Source organism: Papio anubis, chromosome 2 (genome assembly GCF_008728515.1).
Source record: "Papio anubis isolate 15944 chromosome 2, Panubis1.0, whole genome shotgun sequence".
In the NCBI taxonomy this organism is placed as follows: Eukaryota; Metazoa; Chordata; class Mammalia; order Primates; family Cercopithecidae; genus Papio; species Papio anubis.
This window is the reverse complement of record NC_044977.1, coordinates 64,707,313-64,733,098: the sequence shown is the minus strand read 5'-3', so window position 1 is coordinate 64,733,098 and position 25,786 is coordinate 64,707,313. Positions and strand designations below refer to the sequence as shown.

Genomic DNA, 25,786 nt, shown 5'->3' with positions numbered 1-25,786 from the left:
TATTCATGATAGTACCCTTTTCTCCCCTTTTTTGTGACTTGATATTAGTATTTTCATTTGAAACAGCCTTCCTCAATTATCAGAGAGAAAATTCACACCTTTCAAAGCTAAGGCAATCAAATTTCCACATGACTCGTAAGTATATGTTCTTTCTCTAGCACCTATGTGCAACTGTGGGATGCCTGATAGATTAGGATTGTATGTTGAATGGGAAATCGATCTGAACAAAGTGTCAGACAGTAGAATGGGAGCCAGGGGAAGGTTCCAAAGCAGCAGCAGAAGGTATCTCTAGCAAGCATCCACTGTGGCTGGCGGCTGCCTTCTGGTTCCAGCCTTACTGGAAGCTCAGGCAGTGGAGTTGTGAATTCCTTGGGCCAGGCAAGCCTAGATGTGTTGCTTGCTTTTGATAATGTATCAAAAATATGAACTCATCCTTGGAGATGACAGCTATGAGGTGTTTCTTGGATGTAGAGGGTGGATCATCCTGTCACTTCCTTTTTGCATTGCTTAAAAATGCAATTTCCTTTTTTCTTGGTTTAACATTTGCCTGCTTGCTCTTTCTTTCTTTCTTTCTTTCTTCCTTCCTTTCTTTCTTTCTTTCTTCCTTCCTTTCTTTCTTTTTTTTCTCTCTCTTTCTTTTCTTTCTTTCTTTCTTCTTTCTTTCTTTTCTTTTTCTTTCTTTTTCTTTTCTTTCTTTCTTTTCTTTCTCTCTCTCTCTCTCTCCTCTCTCTTTCTTTTTCTTTTCTTTCTTTCTTTCTTTTCTTTCTTTCTTTTCTTTCTTTCCCTTCCTTCCTTCCTTCCTTCCCTTCCTTCCCTTCCCTTCCTTCCTTCCTTCCCTTCCTTCTTTCCTTCCTTCCTTCCTTCCTTCCTTCTTTCCCTCCTTCCTTCCCTCCTTTCTTTCTTCCTCCCTTTTTTTCTTCCCTGCATCTCCTTTCTTCTTAAAATTTGGTTTGCTTGGGGTAACGTAGCCATTGCATGCATGCTTTGACTTCCTTACTGTCCCTAATAAGCTATGTGTGGCTATTATTTCTTCATTTACATGCAATATCAGAAGCTTAGGAGTATGTTATCTCCCTTTCAATAAAAACTCACATTTAAGAACTGACCATCTTCTTGTTTGGGGTATTGTGGCTTGGTATTGTCTAATATATTTTGAGGGTATTTGATTTTTTACAAAAGCAATTGGCCATGTCTATTGAGTTTCCTACTGCACCCTAGCACCCAGAGCAGTAATTGATAAATAGTAGGTGCTCAATAAATATTTGTTTTTTAAATAACGATTCTGTTGTCCACCAAGAAGGAAGGAGCTATATATTTAAGAGTACTCTGTTCATCTGGCCAAAATGGAGTTCTGAGTCCCATGCTCAGGTGATGCTTACCCAGAAGATGGTAAACTCCTGAGACCAACTTGGCTTTCTTGTCTTTCTTTTGTGGTTCCTTGACCTTGGAAATGCTTTTCTACAGGCAGAGTATTCCCCCCTGTTGGAATTTTATTTAATATTCTATCTTTGTTTCTGCTTCAGAAAACACGCCACGTGAATAATGATGCCCCAGGCAAAAGAAAACCACTCCAGCAGTACAATTTAAACTTAGGACAGATCCTGCCCTCACTTGCATTCACAATTTGCCAAAGCAGTCAGTAAGAACTGTGCCCACACACGAACTGACAGAATCGAGGCCCCAAGGTTAGCGATGACTAAAATTTAAAAGTCCATTTACTCGTTTTCAAAATATTTTATTCAATTGCTTCTGAGACAGAATCATGAGTTGCCTTCACTTTTGCTGCTCCCAGTGGTGGCATCCAACTCTGAGGGGAGCTCTGAGGGGAGCTAAATATCCTCATTGTTCAATGAGCTAGATGAGAACAAAACGAGGCTGTAAGGTCAATCTCACAGCCTTAGTGGAGTAAAAATTAGAACTCAATAATTCTCTTACGAACAAAGAGGACTTGCATTCAACAGAATTTTTAAAAGTGGTATTGTGTAAAAATTTTGGAAAATACCACCATAATGGAAAAAAAAAATTAAAGTGGCATATAAATAAAAAATAGTGCTAAAAAATATAATTTTTCCATATGAATTTTGGAATCCTAAAATATTTTTATGTGTTTGTGGATTGATAAGGCATCAGAACTGACTTTTAGCACTGAATATGAGTACAGAAGGCTTTCTTCTCCAATAGTGAATTAATAAAGGGTAAGTAGGAAAAACGTTATGAAACAATATGGTAAAATTATGGACTCTGTATTAGGGCAAAAATTGTAAAAATAGTAGAGGGTCTCTAAATTTGTGTATGCACAATTTGACACCGGATGGTTGTAGCATATTTTGTAAATTCAATAGTAAGCCCCACCACGCCCTTAAATGAAGGAAAGCAAGAAGATCATTTTTAATACGTACATGGCACCACACCCCTCTAACATGCAGCAATGGGAGAAAACCAGATTGGCGACCTGTGTATGGAATATCAACTGAGTGAAACCACCGGGGGGCGGGCGGGGGGGGGGGGCATTTCTTTTAAATGTCGCTTTTGCAGATAAACAAGCGGAGATCCTACCTCTTTTGACCAGAGATGTTGAAAAGCACGACCAAAGTTTTTGGCTTGGTCTCTTGCTTTCCACAATGAGATAAAGTCTTAAGCCTGTAACTCTCCCTATCCCATGGGAGTGTGCAAAGGGAGGGAAAATAAGCGGCGTGGGTGAGGGGTGGCGGCGCAGAATCGAGGAAGGGAGGAGAGGCGAGAGCCAGCCTCTGGCAGGAGGGCGTGGATCTCGGTGCAAGCCAGAACAGGTCCAGCCTTCCCGCGGCCAGCGCCAGCAGCGGGAGGGGACAGGCGGGACCTCCGTGGGCAGTCCCGGGTGCGGACCAGCGGGGAGCGGCCGGCAAGAAACTCCCTTGGATCCGCCCAGAGCTTACTGGACCCTGCCCGTCCCTGTCCCAGCTCCCAGCCAGTTTGGGGGAGAAGTTGCCCGAGGGGAGGTACCGGACAGATCTCGTGCTGGAAGCGACGCAGGTGTGTCAGGGGTGGGGGTCAATTTGCATCTCTTGTGCCAGCCCTGGGGGGTCTCCCATGGAGGAAGGGTTAAGGGTTTGCTCCCGGGAGGAGGGGGTCAACCAGTTATGGAAAGGAAATGGTGCGCAGTCAGGGCTCCTTGTCTGAAGTGGGGGTGGTCCGAGGTCCCTCAGCATTCACCCGGGAAGAGACACCCCCTTTTCAAGCCCCGCCCCCGGGTGGCCGAGGCTGCATTCAGACTGCTCGGGGTCAGTCGGACGGAGCACAACGGGTCCCCGAATCCGCCAGGTCCCACTCACTCCCGCTGGTCGCCGGTAGGTTGACCCTCTTATTTCCAGCCTTTCCCACTCCATCCCTCGCTATTCTCTGAAGAGGATTCCAGATCCCACTGTAGATTCCCGTCCTCTCTCGGGTGGGGATCCGAGGTCTAGCTAGTTTGGGGGTCAGTCTCGGCCTCTCCCACCACGCCCCTCACGCCCCAGACACCTCCTAGTGTGTGGAGCTCAGTTCCCCTCCCAATCCACTGCCCCTGTCTGGCTCCTACTCTCAGGAGAAGAGTCTAGATCCCAGGGGGGATCCGAAAATGCCGCCAGCCTGGAAGAGGGGAATCAATGAACCGCGGGATTGTGGGGTTGGGGGGCACGAAAAACCAGAGAGGGGCTAGAGCTTCACCTCACCAGAGCGCCGAGGGGGCGAGAGGGCAGGCCGGGGGCCTGGTTGCCATGGCTCCTGGTAGCGGAGCCCGGGGAGCTAGAAATGCCAGTCACGGATGGTCCCTTCTTCCTCTTTGTGCGTCTCTCTTTCTCTCGCTTTTTTTTTTTTTTTTTTTTTTTTTTTTGAGTGTGAGTGTGCGTGGGGAGGCAGCACGGAGAAAGTGATTAATTTGGAGAGCAGGGATTGGAGCTGGGAGGCTGGGGAAAGCCAGCCCCTCCGTTCCCACTCTCCGGGCTCGCTGCGAGCCACACTTTCTCAGTCAGGGGCAGTGCTGGGGAATTCCTGCGAAAAACCACCAGCCTGAGGAGCCGCAGCCGGGCAGCCCAGGTACCCCCGCCTCAGACGGCGCGCAGGGTCGAGCGCAGGGTGGGCGTTCGGGCTGCTGGGCTCGGGAAGGCGGGCAGGGGAAGGGGTGGCAGGCCAGCGGCGGAGGGCAAGTGTGCGTCGGCACGGCTGGGTGGCCCTGCGGGGAAGGAGCCCCAGGCTCAGCCTCTCCTCGAAGGGCGCCGGGGTCCAGTCCCGCTCGTGGGAGCCGCGGAGCAGCCCCAGAGCCAGCAAGGGGCTGGCTGGCCAGGAGCGTGCGCGATGGCGCGCTCCCGCTGGAACTCGGAGTGGGTGGGGAGATTTGCGCGTGCGCGTGGAGATGGGCAACTGGTGAGCCACCTGGCTCACTCTAGGAGGAGGCTCCAGGGGCGCCCACGTGGCTTCGAATTCCAGCTTCACCATCACTGTGATGTGTCACTTTGGACTAGCCATTTAACTATGTGCCTCAGTTTCCCTTTCTCAATAATATGGAAATTATCAATACCCTCTATATTGGGTTGTTGCAGGACTGGAATGAGATGATACAAGTAATTTAACACCATGCCTGATGCATAATAAGCACTCAAAAGTTAGTTACTGGTGTCGATGGCATTACTGTTAGTTAATCCTCAGTTTAATTACATATGGTGCATTCTCATTTCTCTGCATTTTCGTTGAAGTCAAAATTCTGCGTTTTCTAATTTTGGAGAATAATCTTAATTAAAATAAGAACATTTTTACTGCACAGTCCAACTCCTACAAAGATCTGACTTGCAGCAGATTGGACGAGAGAAACTGATCAACTGCTGGTGAAGTTGGCTTTTCAGTATATTGATGGAGAGAGAAGCTTAGAAAGCTTTTTGGGGAAACTTTTGGTGACAAGAAAATAAAAAGTTTATCCCACTTTTATTATTATTATTTTTTTAAATCTTCGTGTTTTCTCTTTCAGCTGCAGATGTTGCAGTTGGATTTGTCTTAATTTCAGTCTCTTTGTGAGGGATCACCATTTGGCTTTCATAATTTAACTTACTTACAGAGCCTATGTATACCCCGGCTTTCCATTTTATGGCCTTAAGTGCTGCAGTGGATTTACCTTTAGTAGTGGCAGAACGTAGTGTATAATCATTCCTTGCAAGCTCCTGAATATTGTGAGCAAATCAATGGAGACAAATAGTTATTACTGGATGGGTGTGAGTACTGGCTATGGCTGCTCATTAAAATCTCTTTCAGGGCATGTTTATACCCACTTCACTGCAGCACAAGACTGTGATGATGAATATATGTTTTCCAGATTGTTATCTGTTGAATGTAGACTTATGGATCCTTTTCTTTAAAGAAAAGGCTATAGATATTTATTGATTCCTCATGGTTATATAGGTCCTCCAATCTATCTGCTGATAAGTAAACTGTACACTGCATGGGCCTAGCTGTAGGTCTAAGAGGAGTTGATATTGCACATACTGTACTTATTACATTTAAGTTAATTCATCTCATTACTTGAATTGGTTTTAAATATATTTTTAAAATCATTTGATTATTAAAATAAAGGCATTTCTTGGTGAACTTGAGGCCAGTAAAGCCTGACAGATGTCACCATCACAAAGATCCTTAGTGACCTTTACAAAATAGAGCTCACCCAGAAAAACATTTGCTGGATAGAAACCGGATTTTATAGTCGCGTCTGACATCTTTGAAGATAGGAGGTTATTTGCCCCAATATTGCTTTGTTGAAATAATTTAGCCTGACTCGCTTTTATAGAAAAATAAGGGTAATGAGGTAATGATCAAGACTAATTTAAGCTTCTTGTATTTTTAACTGATAAAGGAAAATTCAGTAATAGTGGGGGACTAATGGTGTCAGATTTGAAGGAATGATTGTCAGGAAATACTGAGAGTATCACTTCAGGTAGTAGTGTTTGGCTTTGCAAGACAACCCTCTCATCCTCACCGTGAATGTGTCATCTTTAAAAGGTACCTTGAGGAATTAGTGTGACAGCTTGTCTGAAATTCATGTGATCATTTACATATTGTTTCCCAGGAGCTTTGGCATTAAATGTTTCATTTATTGGAAATTATTTTGCCCTTTGATTTATGACAGCCAACAGTGCAATAGAGTCTAATGCATTTTAGAAACAATAAAATTAGCTTTTCACCATTTTGTATTTTCCCTAAAAATCTAGCAGTAATACACTTGGAATACTTAAGTTAGTCCAGAGACAAATGGTAAGAGTTGAAAAACATGACAGATTGGGAGTTGTTGAGTCCTGAATTTGGGGACCTAATTGAAATGCAAAGGTATAATCAAGAGAATGAACATCTCTCTGTACTAAGGTTGTTTTCAGTGATGTACTGTATTATCTGATTCAATCAGTGTTCCTTGTTATTTTTTCAAACCAAGATTGAGAATACTATATTTTCAATTATGAACATTTTGATTACAGCTTCATTCTAACTAATTCATTCTGAAGAGAATGCAATTATTATGGTGATTTACATACAATATGCTAAGTTAACACAGCTAATGAGTGAAAGCATAATATTCTTTCTATTCATTCCTGGAAAAATATTGTGCTAAGCATTCTTTCAAAGAAAAGATTACATTATTCGCTATCGTTTTATGTCTACCTACAAGTAGAATTGGCATTGAGCCATTTTCTCTGCTATTAAAGTGAAATCTCTTATATTTTGGTGATCACATGCCTTTCCTCTCACCCCTTGGGGGAGACTGGAAACAATTCTCAATTTAATTAGATATGCTGCTTTCTTTTTTCTGTACATCTTTATCTGAGGAAAGATTCTGTATTTTCTAATTTGGGAGGCTGCTTAACACCTTAAACATTACTAATTACTGCAGTTTATTTTATGTGTGTCGCAATAGTGTAGTTAGTTAATTATAGCTTTCTCATTAGCACCACGTAGAGAATAATGAATTAACACATCCCTTTGATCAAAAGGGATTTAAGTTTATCTTCTGAGAATAAAAGTGTTATTGTGTTACTGAAAGTCACTATAATTTTCCCAAGAAACAAATTGGTTGGAATTCTGTATCACTGGGTTAGGAAGCTCGATGAATGAGTTGGATTGATCACAAAGTAGAGTAGAGCTGTGGTTGCTTGGCAACCTGACATTATTCTGCAATTTCTGGTATATTTATCCAGTAAACTAGAAAATTCTGTTTTGTTAACGAACGTTTTAAGTCAGTGCACAAATAGACCATAACTAATTGAGATTTTATGTGTTGTGGATAAAAAATGATGCTGCTTACCTTCTCATTATGTTTACATAATGAAAATACAAAGGGACATATTCTGTTTTCAATTTTAAGGCTTTTCCCTGAAATGTTGACTTCACTTTCACATAATTTATTCCTAGCGGAAGAATACAACTTGTATATCTCTTTGGAAGTTAAATTATTACAGGTGTGTGTGAGTGTATGTGCGTGTGTGTGTGTGTGATGCTTATATACATAAATTCTATAAGAATCACAACTGGAGTTTGAGGTGAGATGAATTCTCAAAATTCATAGTTTGCTAATTGAACTGACAATGTCGTAAATTTAGGGTGGGCATAAATATCTGATTCAAATGATACTGGCAGATGATGATAAGAATAATAAATGCGTTGAACTTGGCCAATATATAAATATATTTTGTGCTTTGATCAGGGTTTCTTCTCCTGGTAGTCTTATAACATTCTCCCTTCTAATGTTTGTTTGCATCTTATTTCCCCTATAGTTGTGGAAGTAGGAGCTCTGTTGCCCATCTTCTGATTCACCTCTTCCTAACTCCAGGGACTACAGTTGTGCCATTTTCCTATACAACCTATGAACTTTAGTGTGCATTACAATTCCCTTCTCAGATTGTAAACTCCTTGAGGGCATACTTTTCCTTTTATGCATCTCGTAAACTCTTAAAGCGTCTGGCACAGCGGGAAGCAAACTGGTGTGGTGGTTACGTGCCCTGGTTATAAAAGTCAGGCTGCCGGGGTTCAAAATCTAAGTCTGTCAGCTTGCAGGTGTGTGGCACTGGCTTAGTCATTTTGACCTCTCTAAGACTAATTTCTTCTGTAGAAATGGGGAAATAGTCATACCTAGCTATTGTGGACATTGTATGGGGCAATCTATGCAGACAGCTTAGTAGCACTTATTAAGTGCTCAATAAATTTTGGTTTTTTATTGTAGTGATAATTATTCTTCTATATCATGCTCAGTATGTGAATGAACAAAGATAGAGGGACAGAGTGTATATGTGTGTGTGTGTATCACTGTGTATGTGAATAAGTGTGAGCCATGATCAATGGTGGTGTCAAATGGAAAACTGTTGATTCCTACATTAGTTATATGTGCATATACCAATAATGATTGTTTCACATATTTAAAAGGTTTTCTCAATAGTTGTTCTTAGGCTTGGCTAAAATTAGAATCGTCTGGAGAGTTCTTTAAAACTGCCAACACAAATCAATTCAATTACAATCTCTGTGGATGGTGACTAGGAATCTGGATTTTTGAAAACTTCTAATGAGATTCTAACACACCCTAATGTACCATCACAGTTGAGAACCACCACCTTAGATTTGCATACATCTTCCATAAGACCGTGTTGGGCTAAGGCATTGGTTCACAGTTACCTTGGTGTCATGAAATGTGGCTGAACGAGAGAAAATGCTTTGGCAAACTTCTGAGGTTTTTCTTACTAATCTTCTTGGTTTAAATAGCACTTTATTCTCTGAAGATCTCAAATGTGCTTTTCATTTACTGTGTATAATTTCATTTTTCAACCAAATGTCTCTGTGAAGATGGTAGGAAAGAAGTAATTATCCTGATTTTGCAGATGAATGGAGTGAGCTACACTGAAATTAAATGATTCGACTAGATTCATACATTTAGAACAGGCCCACATAACAAGATTCCTGTGACTTTGGGGTTTTGAATATTTCTCTGTTTTGCCTGCAGATTTCCAATGAGGTAGGGGGAGTTATTGTTATTTGGACTAAAGTACTGTGTAAGAAAAAGCTGTAAAAATGAGACTTCCATCCTTTTTTGGTTGTAATTGTGCAGTGTAAAGAAAAACAGATTTTTTTTTCTTTCTAAGAAGAGGCACCATAGTCTATATAGGATCCAAACCAATGTCCCTTGGACTTTGAACCCAGCTGGTATAAGTATTTCATTTGGCCCAAAGAATGTTTAAGACAAATTTCAGCCAACATTTAAATACTGGAGATTTCATGTAAAAATTCATATTTCTGGCTTATCTTAAAAGGCTTGATGTCCTCACAGTATTGGACCTGAATGTCCAGGTGGCAGAATGCCACAGGCTAGAACCTAGTGGTTTGTCCCCTTGATGTTCTTGAAACACACGTCTTCGCTGGGTAAAACATGGTTTCCTCTCACTTTCACTTTGTTCCTTTCTTTTATATAGAGCATACTCCAAAGGGGTAATTAAGGGACCTTAAAGACGGGCCCACATCTCTTTGGATGGGATTAGGGGAAGCCCACAAGGGCTGCTGAAGCACATCTGGAGCTGTTACTGCCCCTTGTCCTGAAGGGAAAATGGGAAGGTGAAGCTCCTGGAAGGAGGTGGGAGCAGTAGCTCTGGGAGAGGGCTGTCAAGTAGGACCTATGGCTTTTGGTAGAGGAACATAACTACTGTCAAATCACAAGACAGGGCTCTGCTTCTGCCCCAAGATTTCCAGTTCCTTCTTGAGCAAGGCAGTAAGAAAGCAAGCGAGCCTATTAAGTGGTTTGTGGAGGTCAGTTCTCCCAGAGCAGAGCAGGATGGAGGAAGACAGAAAAGGGGTCTGAATCTGGGAAGTACATGAGGAATAGCTAGCACATCTTGAAGGTTTTACATTTGTGGAGTGTGAGTAATGGGGAAGGCGAAAGCTAGAATTGACAAAAACAGTACAAAGTAGGGAATCAGTAAGTTTGTATTCAGGAGAATCTTCACCACTTTTTCTTTGTCATTCCTTTTTTCTCCCTTCTTTCATTGCCCGAGATGGGCATGCTCATATTCAGTGGTGTGTTTCAGCTGAGACTTCTAAACTTCAAAACAAATTTGTCCATTTCGTTGCATTATCTATGCTTTCTAAGATGAGAGCTGACAAAGCAGATAGAATAATGTAAAAGATGTATTCCAGCTTCTATGGTAACGGGTTTGTATTTTTAGCAGAGGTTCCTCCCTAACAAAAGCTTTTGCTGTAAGTGGTGATTCTAGTGGGAGGGATTGTAGTTATGATGCCTGGGAAAGTGGAGATACCCTCAAATGTCAGTCTGGCAGCTGAAACTCATGTAACCTGGATGCCTGGATCTTTGGAGGAAGTATCCTTCCTCTTTGATATAGTTGTGTCAGGACAAGGACGATGAAGGAATAGACCAGGATGCACTATTTGCATCCTAATGTGAGGAATTTTTATTTCCAGGGACTAAGCAATGTGTTTCCCAGAGTAATAGAATGTAAGTGGATAAAAGGAATGTGGGGATTTTCGTGATCCGTTGCTGTTAAAGTTGTTGGAAATTTGATTTTTTGTTACCATTGAAAGCCTTGCTAAAAACTGTAAAGTGACAGAATATTAGCTTATTATGGGATGCCTTACATATTGGTTATGTTCAAACGAAATAACCATCTCATGTGCAAATTGAGAGTTGTCTAGGGGGAAGATTGAAAATGTTACAGACTCTGATACTGGATGCTGCATTTCCATCCATTCAGAAGATTGCCTCTGAAGATTTCTATTTTAAAAAAATCATAATATCTTGCATTATTTGAGTCCTTTATGCTTTTCAGAAAATGTTTGCATGTCATCTCATCTGACTGTTTAGGCCCAATGAGACATAGTGACCAGTCAAAAGGAAACAGGTTGTTATTGATCACCACTTTCTGCTAGAGACAGGACTAAAACTGATGCAAGGTCAAATACTGAGCTTCACCACTATTTCACCACACTGCCTACAGTAGTGACAATTACAATTACATCTTAGATATCCTAATTTGTAACGCAGTTCATAGCACACTCTATTGCTCAAGCTGGGTCATGCAGACACAGAAGGGTCCTTGTCCAATGTCACACAGTATGTCTTGCAGTGCCAGAGTCAGAATTCAAACGCAGAAGTGTCTGATTTCCAACCCCACCAGTGCCCCCTTGATTAGCAGGATTCTCCAGCTAATCTTGATTGACTAACACTCTTTCCTGTTGTCCATCCAAACTTACCTGTTCTGTGTCCCATTATCCCAGGTAAATATGTGGAAAAGTAGACATAAAGGAATCCTACTGAGGTATTAGATAATAATGCATACCTATTCCAGGAATGGTGGCATTTAATATGAGATTTTAAAAACTGCCAGGCATGGTGGTGCAAGCCTGTAATCCCAGCACTTTGGGAGGCTGAGACAGGTGGATCACTTGAGTTCAGGAGTTGGAGGCCAGTCTGGCCAACATGGTGAAACCTCGTCTCTACTAAAAATACAAAAGTTAGCTGGGCATGGTGGCATGCCTGTAATCCCAGCTACTCAGGAGGCTGAGGCAAGAGAATCACTTGAACCCGCGAGGCAGAGGTTGCAGTGAGCCTAGATCGCACCACTGCACCCCAGTCTGGGTGACAGAGGGAGACTCTGTCTCAAAACAAACAAACAAACAAACAAAACCACCTTAATGCAACTTTGGGAGGCGGAGACTGGAGGATCCCTGAGGCCAGGAGTTCAAGACCAGCAACATAGCAAGACTCCATGTCTACAAAAAATATATAAATAAATAAAAATAAAAATTATCCCGGTGTGGTCGGGCATGCCTATAGTCCCAGCTACTTGGGAGGCTGAGGTGGGAGGATCATTTGAACCCAGGAGTTGGAGGTTACAGGAAGAAGACATTTGTATTCTCTCCAAAATCAAGTCATATAAGCATTCGATGCTCTGACTCTTCCTGCACCAGACCCTGGGCATCATGATATGTGCAAATGAAACTTTACCCTCATTATCATTTTTTATTTCTTGGCATAAATGTTTCTGATATCTATAATATGAATACTCATGAATTTCCCTCACTTCTGGGTATTATATGTAACCAATTACATTTCATGGTTGGCATTTCCACAAAGGTGTGAGTATCTGCTATTCCAGATTAAAATAGAAATTGTTGGCAATGGCAGATGCCATATCTCAGCCTTGCTGTTCTTGAAAATGGCTTGAAAATGACACCGATCATAATGATGGCACTGTCTTTATTAGCAGCTGTCAATGAAGATAAGGCTTTGGAAGAAAAAAAGGCAATTCTATTTCAGGCACAGCCAATATATTTAGGAGTTTTAAGAGGTTTTTGACTTTTTTGTTTGGGATATTTACAAGCAAATGTTCATGTATTTTTAAAATATGCATAATATAAATAGCATTCTCAGATGCTGAGTGGCTCCAAAAGGCTCCTTTTTGTGTACTAGAAAGCGGCAAGAATAAGTTTGTTTCCTGCTTTGGCTAGACAGGAGATCCCACTTCCTTGGTTTATACACAATGGATTTTCTATAAAGCTTTTGCTTGACCCATACCTGCTTCTCTGGAATAGATAGCTTGGCTTCTCAAGAAGTACATTTATTTCTGTGTTGTAAATTCAATGATTTTTTTAAATCTATAAAATGCATCTGATGACATAGTGGAGAATTCATGCATTGGATTAAAATTGGATTTGAAGATGTAAAGAATGTTTAAGGCATTATACAATGGCAAAAAACTGAAAACATTGCCCACAAGGGTAAATATGTAGACAAATAATAACAATTTTAATATCTATCACCTATATTTGCATGAATAACAGGCTATATTGGGTTATTTGTTATTGTTCACTAATTTGAGGACATATACTATTTTCTATAAAGAAGATCTGAGTGAATGGATAAAGATAACGAAAACAAGCCTTTTTAAATTTGACCTTGACCCCATTTTGCTTCGTGACCTCTAGCAATTCTCAGAGGAGCAAATTTCAAGGGGTCTCAACAGTCTGCTCTTCCCATGCATACAAGTTTCTGCATGTAATTGATTTGGGCTGAATAGATTTTGAACACAATTGATTTGCTTGAAATAACATTAAAGGACCAAGCATTGAGCAATTCAGGTGCAACTCATGCACACTTCTGAGTCAAGTTCAAATAAATTGGATTTGACCTTAATCACTGTCCCCTCAAAAAAAGGGCTGGCAGTCATCAGAGTGAATGCCATCCAATCAAGTATAAAAACTGATATGAGTGGTTTAGATCAGAAATTGATCTCCATACACAAAATCTTCTTTTGAAAACTTGTTATGAGCTTCTGTTTTCCTGTTTCACCAGCTGTAAACTGAGGAAAGAAATATTTACTGCTGCCTCCCAGTGGCAGTTGGAGGATTAATGAGCTAATATTTGTAACGTGCTTTGAAGATGAAGGTGCCAGCTATTATTATTACTAATAAGCCATTTTTTTTTTCTTCAGTGTAATTTTGGACAGCAGCCATTAAAAACTCATTACTGTATTTAACAGTAAAACAATCTGCCACAGCCTAGTATTTAATGCCTCAATTAAGCATGCCTTCCACTTTCTTTGCCCCTCCAAATTCAGAACTGGCGAGGAGAGACAGAAAAGTGTGTGTCATCATTTCCCAAGTTCATTGAAATATTAGGTTTGGGTTGTTTGATTGTCTCGGCAGAAAGCTAGACTATATCCTCAGTGGGAGACTAGTTGGGCTACACTTTTGTTTCTATGCCTTATGAAGGGAACAGAAGGCTTAGTTCTTGGCCTTTATTCAACAAGATTTACATTGCAGTTTATTATCTTTGAAGACTGCATTCCAGTATCCCTTTGGTTATTTGAATACGGTACCATTAATGAAACTGGTTAATTTGGGTGGTTTTATGTGTGTACCTGCGTGAGGGTGGGGTTCACAACTTACTCCTAAAACCGAAGTGGAAAATGGAGGTAATTCTGCAGCTATCCCATGTCCAAAAATATTAAAAAATAAAACTGAAGACCTTGAATTAGACAGGGTAGTTTTATAGCTAGTAATTATTGTTATCAATATATGATATTAAATCCATTCAATCTGATTTATTTTGATCTATACAGATGTCCTAAAATATCAGATGGTGCAGGGTAGTGTAAATATTTCTCACATATTGCCAAGACAGTGCTCATTTTCCTCTGATGCCGTTTCGGTACTGCAAATAAAAGTAACAAAAAATATATAGAAAGTAAATAAATGACTACCATGAGATGTCTCAGCTTTCAACAGCTACTTAAGGTATTCAAATGCTAGGCCAATATCTAAAAGCTGAACAAAAGAAGCCTCAAAGCATCCTAGATCTCTTTCTTAGCAAACATTCACTAAACTATAAACACTTGATTATGGAAAGAGCTTCTTCATTCAGAGAGTATTTGCTCTTAATTTAGAACCATTCTAATATTCATAATTATATTGTTTTAGCAGATGACAAAGTATAAACTGCAAGTTGGAGCAGATGAGAGAAATTCTGCAAATTCATTCTAAGACAAAAGAAGTTACATCGAATATTTCTTCAGCAAGGGAGAGAGATAGAAAGACTAGAAAAAGACAACTCAGAAATGACTATACGGGTGATCTTGAGTCATTAAGAAATTATAAAGTAGTTTAAAATGAAAAATAAATTGACATACCACCTATAGGAGTACAGATCATTTATCTGAAAATCATATTGAACCAATCCTTCCTAGTGGTCTAGTTGTTCAATAATGTTAAATACAAATTCTTAACAGAACCCAAATCTATTATAATAATACTTTAAGTTCTAGGGTACATATGCACAATGTGCAGATTTGTTACGTATGTATACATGTGCCATGTTGGTGTGCTGCACCCATTAACTGGTCATCTACATTAGATATATCTCCTAATGCTGTCCCTCCCCCTTCCCCCCGACCCCGTGACAGGCCCTGGTATGTGATGTTCCCCACCCTGTGTCCAAGTGTTCTCACTGAACAGATCCCAAATCTTTTAAAGGGTTTCTTTCACAAACAATGCACTAATAATGATCCAAGGTAGGTGCTGTTGTTTACAGATAGGATTTTGTATTGCCCATTCCAAGTTTGCCACAGAGTATACTTTTTACTACTATCACTTAGGGAGACTGTTTTGTAAATACCATCACCATCCCATTGACTTTTGAAATGGAGCTCGTGCTATTTTCATCATTTGTTTTGTTTAATTGTGTATGGGGAATTCACCATAAGGCTTAAAACTGTTTAAGACCTCAGTAGATACGTGTTTTGCATATGAGATTCTTGGGGTATCTGTAGGAATATACACAAGCTGTTTGTTATTGGGAAGAAAAGTACCTGAAAGTTTGCGTGTAGCTAAGAGGAGAAATGATGAAAAATATTCTGAAATGTAGCAAAGTAACAATTTGGGTAAAATGCGAAGGCACGTTGTTCCACTTACCTATTATTGAATGACAAACTAACTCATACCTTTAAACAGTAACTTCAAACAACAGACATTTTATGAAATCTCATGAATTGTAGGTCAGAAATTTAGGCAGGACTCCACTAAGTGATTTCTTCTGCTCCATTTGATGACAACTGAGGTCATATGGTGGTGTTCAGAGAGTGACTGCGGTGGGCTGGTGGCCCCAGGATGGCTTCCCTCACATGACTGATGTAATGGCAAGGAGAGCTGAGCTCAGCTGGGCCCCTCTTTCTGTCCAAGAAGTCACAGGGCATCTCTCCTGGTCCTTCCAGAAATGTCACTGAACTTTTCACACAATGACTCCGGGCTTTAAGAATCTAACTTGGAAACTTAAAGGCTAGTCCTCAGACAGTTCAGATTTGAAGGAAGCTCACATCCAACTTCTAGTAGACAAGGTAGCAAGAAATACTAATTAAGAAAGACATGCTAATTAACAGAGTTATTAAACCCATTGTGATATACCCTTCACTCACCATATGACTGCTTACAAAGAAGGAAAAAATATGGAGCCCTCTGCTCCAAGGGAACACTTCTTTGCCCCTCCCTACACTTCCTAGAGATCTTAGACCCACATGACTGTGAGAAAGAAGAGTGATGTGAGAGTCAACTTTGGCAAGGCTGAAGTGCCCTGATTTTGTCTGGAGAGAGAATAAAAGTGAGAGGAAGGAGGCGTCCAGTTGGCTGTGAACACTGTTGGCTAAGATTCTTTAGCAGAGTGGGCTTTTCTGATGCTTTTCTCCTCTGATCTATTTAGGTTTATCCTTACTCTTTTCCTTTTATCTGGGAAGTGACTTGGGTTTAAGAGAACCAGTAGTATCTCAGCAGAGTCAAAAGGGCCACGGTGAACCCCAAATGTCGGGAAACAAGGAATTGACTAGATTACTCAAGGCTTCACTCTTGAGGAGGGAGAGAAAACAGCTCCTGCATTTCCTTCTATTTATTGATTACAGCCACAGATGGAAAAGGAAGCAGGCTTTGTGTCCTGAAATAATGATGATACATCGGGCTGCAGAGATCCTATACCTATAACTCTCAAAAGTATGACTATAATGGAACGAAGACTAGCATGTGGCGGGTACCATTATTCTCAGATCTTCCTGCAGTGTTATGAGAGCACAGAGCAGGGTGCAGGGTGGGGATAGACAGCAGTGGAGCTTTCTTGAGCTACTTATTCCTCTCCAAGTGCTCTCTGAAAGTGGATGAAGAACTGCTGCCATGTCTGGCTTGAGTTCAGTTTGTGCTCTCATTGCTTCTACTTCTCTGTTTCTCCAGATTCTACCATCACATTCTTCCTTCTGTGGCTTGGCCATTTTTCTCTCTGCCCTTGGGAACCATACATACTATCATTCCTCTGCCTCTGAAGCATTATCCCATCCTTCTGATAGACATGAGTAGATGTTTTCCCCCCACCAGTCTTGCCAAAAAGCACTTATAGAGCATTGCACTATATTTTTCATAATTCAAAAACACTTCAACAGGCAAAATGCGATATGCACAACCAAAAAATGCTGTGCTATGATGAATTTAGTTCTATATTGGTAATGCTATAAATTGCTTTTGAATGAAAGATATAATGTCTATATATTATTTAATTTGGTATCTGTAGTAGCTAGCTATTTAAGCAAGATAGGTATTAGTCTTGTTCAGTGAAGTTCAGTGGAACTAATGGAACAAATGTGTGGGAGTGGAACTGAAACTTGGATGTCCAATTTTGTCTTAAGTTATTTTATGACAAGTCATGCAGCCACCGATAAAAAGTTTCTTATTCAGAAAATTCAATCTTCTGGACAAGTTTCGTTTTTACATGACATAACCTAAAATGTTATGTATGTTAAATTCTGCTGTTTTAGATTTCAGGAAAATAAATGCAGAGTGGTAGAGGCTGGTGGTGAGAATGAACTGAGAGGGATGGTAGTAAACTGAGGTTTCTACAATGAGTTTGCATTTAAAAAAACTTGTTGGGGGTACTGGAACCCAAGCACGCAGATTTTTCCATAGCCTATTTTTATATAGCATAATACATTTTTATTATGACCAGGCAATAAAGCAAGACTGGTGAACAGTCTTGATTTAGCCATTTACCATTTCCTATACTCTACGTATGTCCTTTCTCTGCTTTTACACTACCACAAAGCCTGCTTCAACTTTCCCCTCAATACACTGAGATTTATTTCTTCACTAACCATTCTGGAAAATTCCTTGTTCAGTCTTCTAATCACTAGACCCCTGCAACCTTTCCTTCACTGGATTTCTGCCTTGTGTAGTCATTCTTCTCCAATAAGATCTAAATGTCACTGCTAAAATTCCCTTTCTTGCTTGTCACTTTGACCATGATGTCACTTACTTCCTGAAAATTTCCCCTGGCTCCCTACTGCTTTGCAGGCCAAGTAACTGTCACACTTCATTTCCACTTTCAGCTGGACTCAGCCTTCATTATTCCCCTCTCCATCCCTGTATCCTTAGAGACCCTCTCCTTTGACTCAACAGCTCACTGCTCCTGTCTTCTCAGAGCTCCTGTCTTTTCACACACAGTTCCTGCTGTCCTTTCTTCTTAAGACAGCCAGCCATTCGACAGTCTCCAATTCTCTGAGAAGACATTCCCCTAAACTCACCATCTTCAATACTTGTGTCATATCTTTGTGCCAACTTCTAATTCACTTAAGATTTTAACTAGCTTATTAAAAAAATACACTAACTTAAAATGAAGGTTTTATTTTATTACCTTAAATGAAACACCAATGTCAGTGGCAAACAACGAAAAGTAACAGCAAATGTTACTATGATGAAAGCAACCTGAAGTCATTGCATTTTAGGTAGATATTTTTGCCTGCCCCAGACTCTGGGCTTGAATCCTGCTCTCTTATAAAATAGGGAGATTAGAAAAGTTAAATTGTTATTAATGTTCTATTAACACCTACTTGAGACTTTCAACTTTTTGTAGTAAGAATGATTGAAAAATAATTCACAGGGAATGCAATTCCCATGATGCATTCACCTATGTCCTGATCAGAACACATCTAGGATCATCTCAGGACTGCCAGACTGTTCAAGGAGATGCAGCCCAACGCAAGGAGGGTATAACCACCCCTAAGAAAACTTCATCATGCTCCTCCTCTTTGTTTCTCCAGTTTTGTTCCCACTTTTGAACATTAAATGAAAATTTATGAAGCTCCTGCTGAGTGAAAATCACTGCTGGATAGATGAATTCCAGGATGAAAAAGATACAGTTTCTGGCCTGAAGTTGCGTACTGTTACCATTGAATATATGCCCATAAAATATTATTAAAATAGACCTAAATTCCTTTTCTGGGGTCTGGAACTCTCAGAATGTTGTGAGCCTCCAATCTAATTAAAGAACTCACTCAAGTATAATGCAAAATAGAGGATGAAAAATGCCATGGGACTGTATAGATAATGTATTATGGGAGATTAGGATAGAGAAAGATTCTTTCCAGCTTGTGCACTGTTCAGAGTTATTAGGAAAGAAGTAGAATTTGGAAGACAAAGAAGAAATTGCATTTCAAAGAAGGCATTCCATTGCAATGATTATGTCTCTGAAGCAAAATAAGTGTTCAATTCCAATTTAATGAGCAATTAATTTTTAGCAATATTTTCCACATATCCATAATCTGGCACTATTTGAGAAAACTTTCTGATGTGAAAAACTGTGATTTGAATACCTGTCTCAAGTTCTGAAAGGCTTGCTCACATATTATAAAACAAGAGCCCTCCCTAATTTGAGTCAGGTTAGAGAAAGCCAAACATAGGTGGAATATGGATACCTTTACCGTAACTACATTTGGGGAGTCAACCTAATGTTTGCTTAATTCCTTCGCAGAAAGATTGAGGGGGGCAGTGCTATCCAGCATCATCATAGGGCTCTTTGGTGCCAATAATCTATTGAGGTGCTTTTCAATTGTGAGATGACCAAGAAATCAGCTGATCCCAGCAGAAAAACAGAGCTCCTTCCTTACTTTTCAGCTTGGTTAATTTCTTCTCTACATTTCAGAGTACTGCTAACTCCATCCACTCATCCCTTCTAGGGCCTGGTTTTCAGTCCTAGGAGATCAGGTAAGGCTATTCTCTAGGCATAATATGCATGTGAAACAAAAAAGAGAAAAGTAATAATAAGGACTTCAGATATTAGGATCTGACTGTGAAATATCAGATTCTTTTAACTCCTGTATTCATGTAATCTTCCTACATTTTTTGAGTGAAAATGTTTCCTACATTTTTAAGAGACATCAGTGTTATGTGTTACATTATCGATATTATTTTCTTATTGGCCAGGAAAATGCTTAAATAATTGACTTGTTACATCTATTTTACACATTGCATTTTAATTACTTTTATGATTTTAAGAAACTTCACTTTTTAGAAAAATATAGACATGAATACCCTTGGTATTAATTAGTAGTAGATGTCCTTGCTTCTGATAGCCCTTATATGATGTATCCCTTTCTATGAGTGCTGTAGATTTTTCACTTATATCTGCAAATACAGAAGATACAACTTATTAAAAGTTCAATAAGAATAAGTCTTCATGTTATGAGAGAGCATAAAGCAATAGTTACAGTGATGTGAAATATTATAACTCTGCCTTCTGGAATTATTCCTTGCAAAGATTAATTATGTATGCCTAATGAGATAACAGTGACAAGGCATAATTTAGAGATTATAAAGCAGAGAATTTAAATGCCTAGCATGTGCACACACACACATACACGCATAACTGCTCTTTTGCAAATCTTCATCACATCATTTGTGTTGAATCCATTATCTTAAGCTATGCTTTCTCATATTAGCAAAATGAAAACCTGAAAGTAGCATGCTGAAGAGACACTATATTGAAGAGATTCTCATGTTGATTGCAGCATTATTTACTGCCAAGATATGGAATCAACCTAAGTGTCCATCAACAAATGAATAGATAAAGAAAATGTGGTGTATATATACACAATTGAATAGTACTCAGCCATAACAAGCATGAAATCCTGTCACTGTGGTAACATGGATGAATCTAGAAGACAATATGCTAAGTGAAATAAGGCACAGAAACACAAATATCCCATGTTCTCACTCATTTGTGGAGTCTGAAAAAGCTGATGGCACAAAAGTACAGAGTTATTAGTGACTCTGGAATGTATCAAGGAGGGGAGGATAGGAAGAAATTGGTTAATGGCATAAAATTACAGTTAGATAGGAGAAATAAGTTCTGGTGTTCTATAATGTATCCCTATACATTACTATACTTTATAAGTATTGTAATACATTACAATACTATAGTAAACAGTATTATAGTTTGTATTCCAAAATAACTATAAGAGTGGATCCTGAGTTCTCACCACAGAGAAATAAGTTATGCTAAAGCCAGTGTATACATGTATCCAATCATTATGATGTACTCCATAGGTGTGTATACTTATTGTGTATCAATGAAAAACAGAATTCAAAAATTGTCATGGGTTTGCTCTTTTTTTTTTTTTTTTTTTTTGCAGCACAAAATGACATCTATTTCTTGGCTGCATGCTAGGTGATTAATTATAAAATGGCTCTGTGCATTGAAGTAGCTCTTTCAAGAGCTTTACAGCCTCACTTTTGGGAAAGGTACATTGTATCTTTTGAATGATTCAATAGTGAAATTTATTTCTGAGTTTACCATTTTGTGATTTCTGAATTTTTTTTCACTTTCAGCATTTCCCCTAGTGTTTTTTATTTACTACTTCCACAAATCAGTCAGTTTCATCAGATTTGCCAACTGCCAGCCTAAACCATTGGAAATTGGCATAATGAATATTCTGAGTTAGAATACATATGTTATTAGGAATATTTTAAATATAAGAAAATAGGATACAAACCTAGCTCCCAAAATATGGCAAAAATGTAAACAAAAATGATGTGTAAAAAATACCACTGTATTTCAAAGGGATAAAACTAATCAGATAGTATTTTAAAACTGATGTCTTGATGGTACAATTTTAAATTGAAGTGCTGTGGGGGAAATTGACTTACTGGTATTTGCAGTTTGGGTTCAAAAATCCAGAAACTATATCTTGAAGAGTGTTTAACAGAATAATTCTAAATATTATAGTTTTCTCTTTCCTTTTTGTTATCTTGTGATTTTAACTTTGACTTTCTTATATGATAATTGAAAAAGTGTCTTCAATTTTGTGTATTATTTTTTAATGTGATCAGAAGAATTAAAATGAACATTTTCTTTCATAAAGCTGAGAGTTAATTCTGAAACATTGTACCAGAATACTTTTATGAAGGAAAGAATAGCCTTTGAACCCTAGAAGAGTCAATTCTACACCAACCCTGTCTATTAAAAAAAAGTCTGTGCTTCCATATGTCTTGTGTGAGATGTGGCTTTAACAAAAGTATCTAAACTTCATATTTCTCCTATCACTGCCAACTGCCCATGGGTATTGGCAATATATTTGGTAGACTTATTTCTTCTGTAGGCATACGATGCCATGGCCAAAGTGAACTCTACATTTTTAGGAAAGGCTGCTAAATATGGCCAGTCACAACCGAAAGACTAGCATTTGTCCAATTTGGCAGTGGTTTCTGGATGGCACACCCAGACTTACTTCCTTAAGCAATGCTGATTTATGGAAATGCCATGATAGAGGCTCACAAGCTAACACTGAATTCAGCAGTGCAGAAAAACTCCAAATCTTATGGTTCCTCTTTGTCAATATTTTCACTAAGGCAACATAAGATATTAAATCACCTGGAATTAGTTATGTGCCGTTTCAGCAACCCTTTGTGCTCAGTCTGCTACAAGCTGCTTGTGCTGATTAGCAGTTTAAAAGTCTGCAGGGGAAGGAAATTTTTAGTAGCTTGATTTGCCCCCACCCTTTGGTCCTGTGTGCATTGGAGAAGAAATTACCTTCTGTGCAGTTCCTGAATAATTTGCTTTGATTATTAATAGATTCATGCTGAAAAAAGAACAATATCAGGAAAAAAATTTACCCATGGGATTGTAACTGTGCTCCCAGATACAAAACAGGGAAAGAAAACAGGTCTCTCCAAGCAAAGGGTATATGCGTATACGTGTGTGTGCATGTGTAGCTCTGATTCTAAGAAGCCATTCATTCATTTATTCATGCATCAAATATTTATTGAGCTGCGAACAAATCCCAGGCACTGTGATGAAGACAGATTTCCTGCCCTCGCAGAGTTGCCATTACTAAGAATGTTAGTCAATAAATGAGTAAACACATAAAATCTTTACAGGAAAGAAACAAAGGACTGTGATAGAGAAAAATGGGAGGAGAAACTTACTTTAGAAAGGATTATCTGAGAAGGTGCCTTTTAAGCTGAGCCAGAAAGGAAAGAAGGCAAACAGGAAAAGAGCCAGAAGAGCAGAGTTCCAGGCAGAGGGGAAGCAAGTGGAGAGGCGGTGTGGAGGAATCAGATTTGGCCCGATCTGGAATGGACAGAAGGCTAGAACCTGCAGTGCAGTGAGCGTGGGAGAAACCAGCTGGCACAAGGTACGCTTAGAGAAGATAACATAAGGCCTTGTAGGTCATGGACAACAACATGGATTTAAGTGCAGTGTAGGAACTTCAAAGGAATTCCAACAGTTAAGCTAGTTGATGTAATTTTTGTGTGTGTGTACACACACACACACACACAAAACAAACAAACAAAAACCTTGGCTGTTGCTTGCAGAGTAGATTGCCATGGAGAGGAGGACAAGTTGGTATTCCACAGGGGAGACAGGGATTTTATATGAGCAAGGCTGTTTTATTATTTTATTTATTGTACTTCTATTAAGATGATATGGGTGCTTTGGGGGCTGTTGTAAATTACAAGCCACAGCTCCTGCACAGGAAACCTCCATAGGAAACAACCAAAGAATAAGCAGCTGTGAGATGACAAGGTTTAAGATACGTGTTTTCAGGTTTCTTAATAGTACAGTGGGTGGGTGATTTCCAAAAAGAACTCAGGACTGGGGTGGGTGAAATTTTGGAGCTTCTGGATTGGATGAGGGTGTGTTCTTGCAGAAAGAATTCCTGAATACTTTCTGCACTTAGAGAACCTGCTTATTAATTCTTACAGCAGTTACGTTTTAGAAGACGAAAGACAGTTTCCATTCAATTATTGATCATAAGCATGATGTGTGTTGATTAAAATGGCATGATAATGGTACCAAATGGATTTTTGATATCTTTTTCCTTACTATATTTTCATGTATCATATTTAAGTTTCCTCAATTCAGTACAGAAGATGTTACCCATGTCCTCTTTTCCAAAGAAGGAACCATTTGATCATTTAAAGGTTTACTGAATAGAATATAAACTGTGTTGACTTTAGCACAAATTCCTGCCCTAAGTTTTGACCCATATATTAATGATATCGAGTGCTGCCAAATGTGTTCTTCTTCTATAAAAATTAAAGTTTAAGCTTTGGATGCTAACTTTCAAATCTATGTGAAATGATATGATTTACTAGTTATATAAAGAATGACATAAAGAACAAAATAATACTTTTTTAAATGTATAAGGGAAAAGACAACACAAAAGAAAAATGGGCAAAGAAAGAGAAGACATTTCATGCAAATCAAAACCACAATGAGATACCATTTCACACCAGTCAGAATGGTTTTAATTAAAAAGTCAAAAAATAGGCTGGGCACAGTGGCTCAGACCTGTAATCTCAGCACTTTGAGAGGCCAAGACGGGCGGATCATGAGGTCAGGAGATCGAGACCATCCTGGCTAACATGGTGAAAACCCGTCTCTACTAAAAAATACAAAAAAATTAACTGGGCATGGTGGTGGGCACCTGTAGTCCCAGCTACTCGGGAGGTTGATGTAGGAGAATGGCATGAACCCGGGAGGCAGAGCTTGCAGTGAACCGAGATCACACCACTGCACTCCAGCCTGGGCGACAGAGTGAGACTCTGTCAAAAAAAAAAAAAAGTCAAAAAATAAAAGATGCAAGTGAGGTTGTGTGGAGAAAAAGGAAGAGAAAATACACTGTTAGTGGGGGTGTAAGTTAGGCCAACCATTGTAGAAGACAGTGTGATGACTCCTCAAAGACCTGAAGACAGAAATACTATTCAATCCTGCAATCCAATTACTATACATATTCCCAAAGGAATATAAATTATTATATTATGTTTAAAAGACACATGCATATGTATGTTCATTGCAGCACTATTCACAATAGGAAAGACATGGAATCAACCTAAATGCCCATCAATGACAGACTGGATAAAGAAAATGTAGTGCATATGCACCATGGAATATTATGTAGCCATTAAAAAAGAATGAGATCATGTCCTTTGCATGGACATGGATGGAGCTGGAAGCCATTATCCTTAGCAAACCAATGCAGGACCCAATGCAGGAAAACCAAATACTGCATATTCTCACTTACAAGTGGAAGCTAAGTGATGAGAAAACATGAACACTTAGAGAAGAACAATACACACTGGGGCCTACTTGAAGTTGAAGGGTGGGAGGTGGGAGGGGACCAGGAAAAATAACTAATGGGTACAAGGCTTAATGAAATAGTCTGTACAACAAACCCCCATGACACAGGTTTACCTGTGTAACAAACTGGCACATGTACCCCTGAACTTAAAATGAAAGTTAAATAAAAGAGAATACATTTCAGAAGAAAGCTCAAATGGCCAAAATATGTACTAAGATAGACAATCTCATGAATAGTCAGGGAAAAGCACATTGAAATCATAGTGAAACAAATTGTAGTTCATCTATATCATTGAATAATACTCAGTATCTAAAACAAATGGACTACTGATATATGCAACAAAATAAATGACTCTCAAAAACATTATGCTAAGTGAAAGAAGGTTACATACTGTGGGGTTTCTTTTATACGATATTTTGGAAAAGGTGAAACTGAAGGGATAGCAATAAAATCATTGGTTTCAAAGACCGGAGAGAGAGTGGTTGACGACTTAGATGATGGGAGTATTTTGTGCTGATTGTGGTGGTATTAATACCCAGTCTACCTTTGTCAATATTCATTGAATTGTACTTTTACAAATTTGGTTATTGTGATGTAAGTAAATTATACCCTCAATGATATGATTTTAAACATTTCAATGAAGTCAGGAGTGGTGGTGTGCACCTATAGTTTCAGCTACTCAGGAGGCTGAGGTGGAAGGATTTCTTGAGCCTGGAAATTTGAGGCTGTAGCATGGGTGTCCAGCCTTTTGACTTCCGTGGGCCACATTGGAAGAAGAATTGTCTTGAGCCACACATAAAATACATTAACGCTAACAATAGCTGATGAGCTTTTTTTTTTTTTTTTTTTTTTAAAAA

At 39.3% G+C, this 25,786-nt stretch overlaps 1 protein-coding gene across 6 annotated transcripts in view; it reads left to right on the top strand.

The window, feature by feature from the left end:
- The first annotated feature begins 2,543 nt into the window (after nt 1–2,543).
- The window catches only part of CHL1 (cell adhesion molecule L1 like), a 209,905-nt gene continuing 186,662 nt past the window's right edge, over nt 2,544–25,786 (top strand). For 3 of the 6 annotated variants that reach the window (XM_003894176.5, XM_003894178.5, XM_009200328.4), the window contains exon 1: nt 2,544–3,012. The gene's annotated coding sequence lies outside the window, so the exon portion shown is untranslated. Of the gene's footprint in view, nt 3,013–3,227; nt 3,327–3,596; nt 4,054–25,786 lie in introns of those variants that run through there. The other 3 variants (XM_009200331.4, XM_009200329.4, XM_009200330.4) reach the window with 2 other exon arrangements.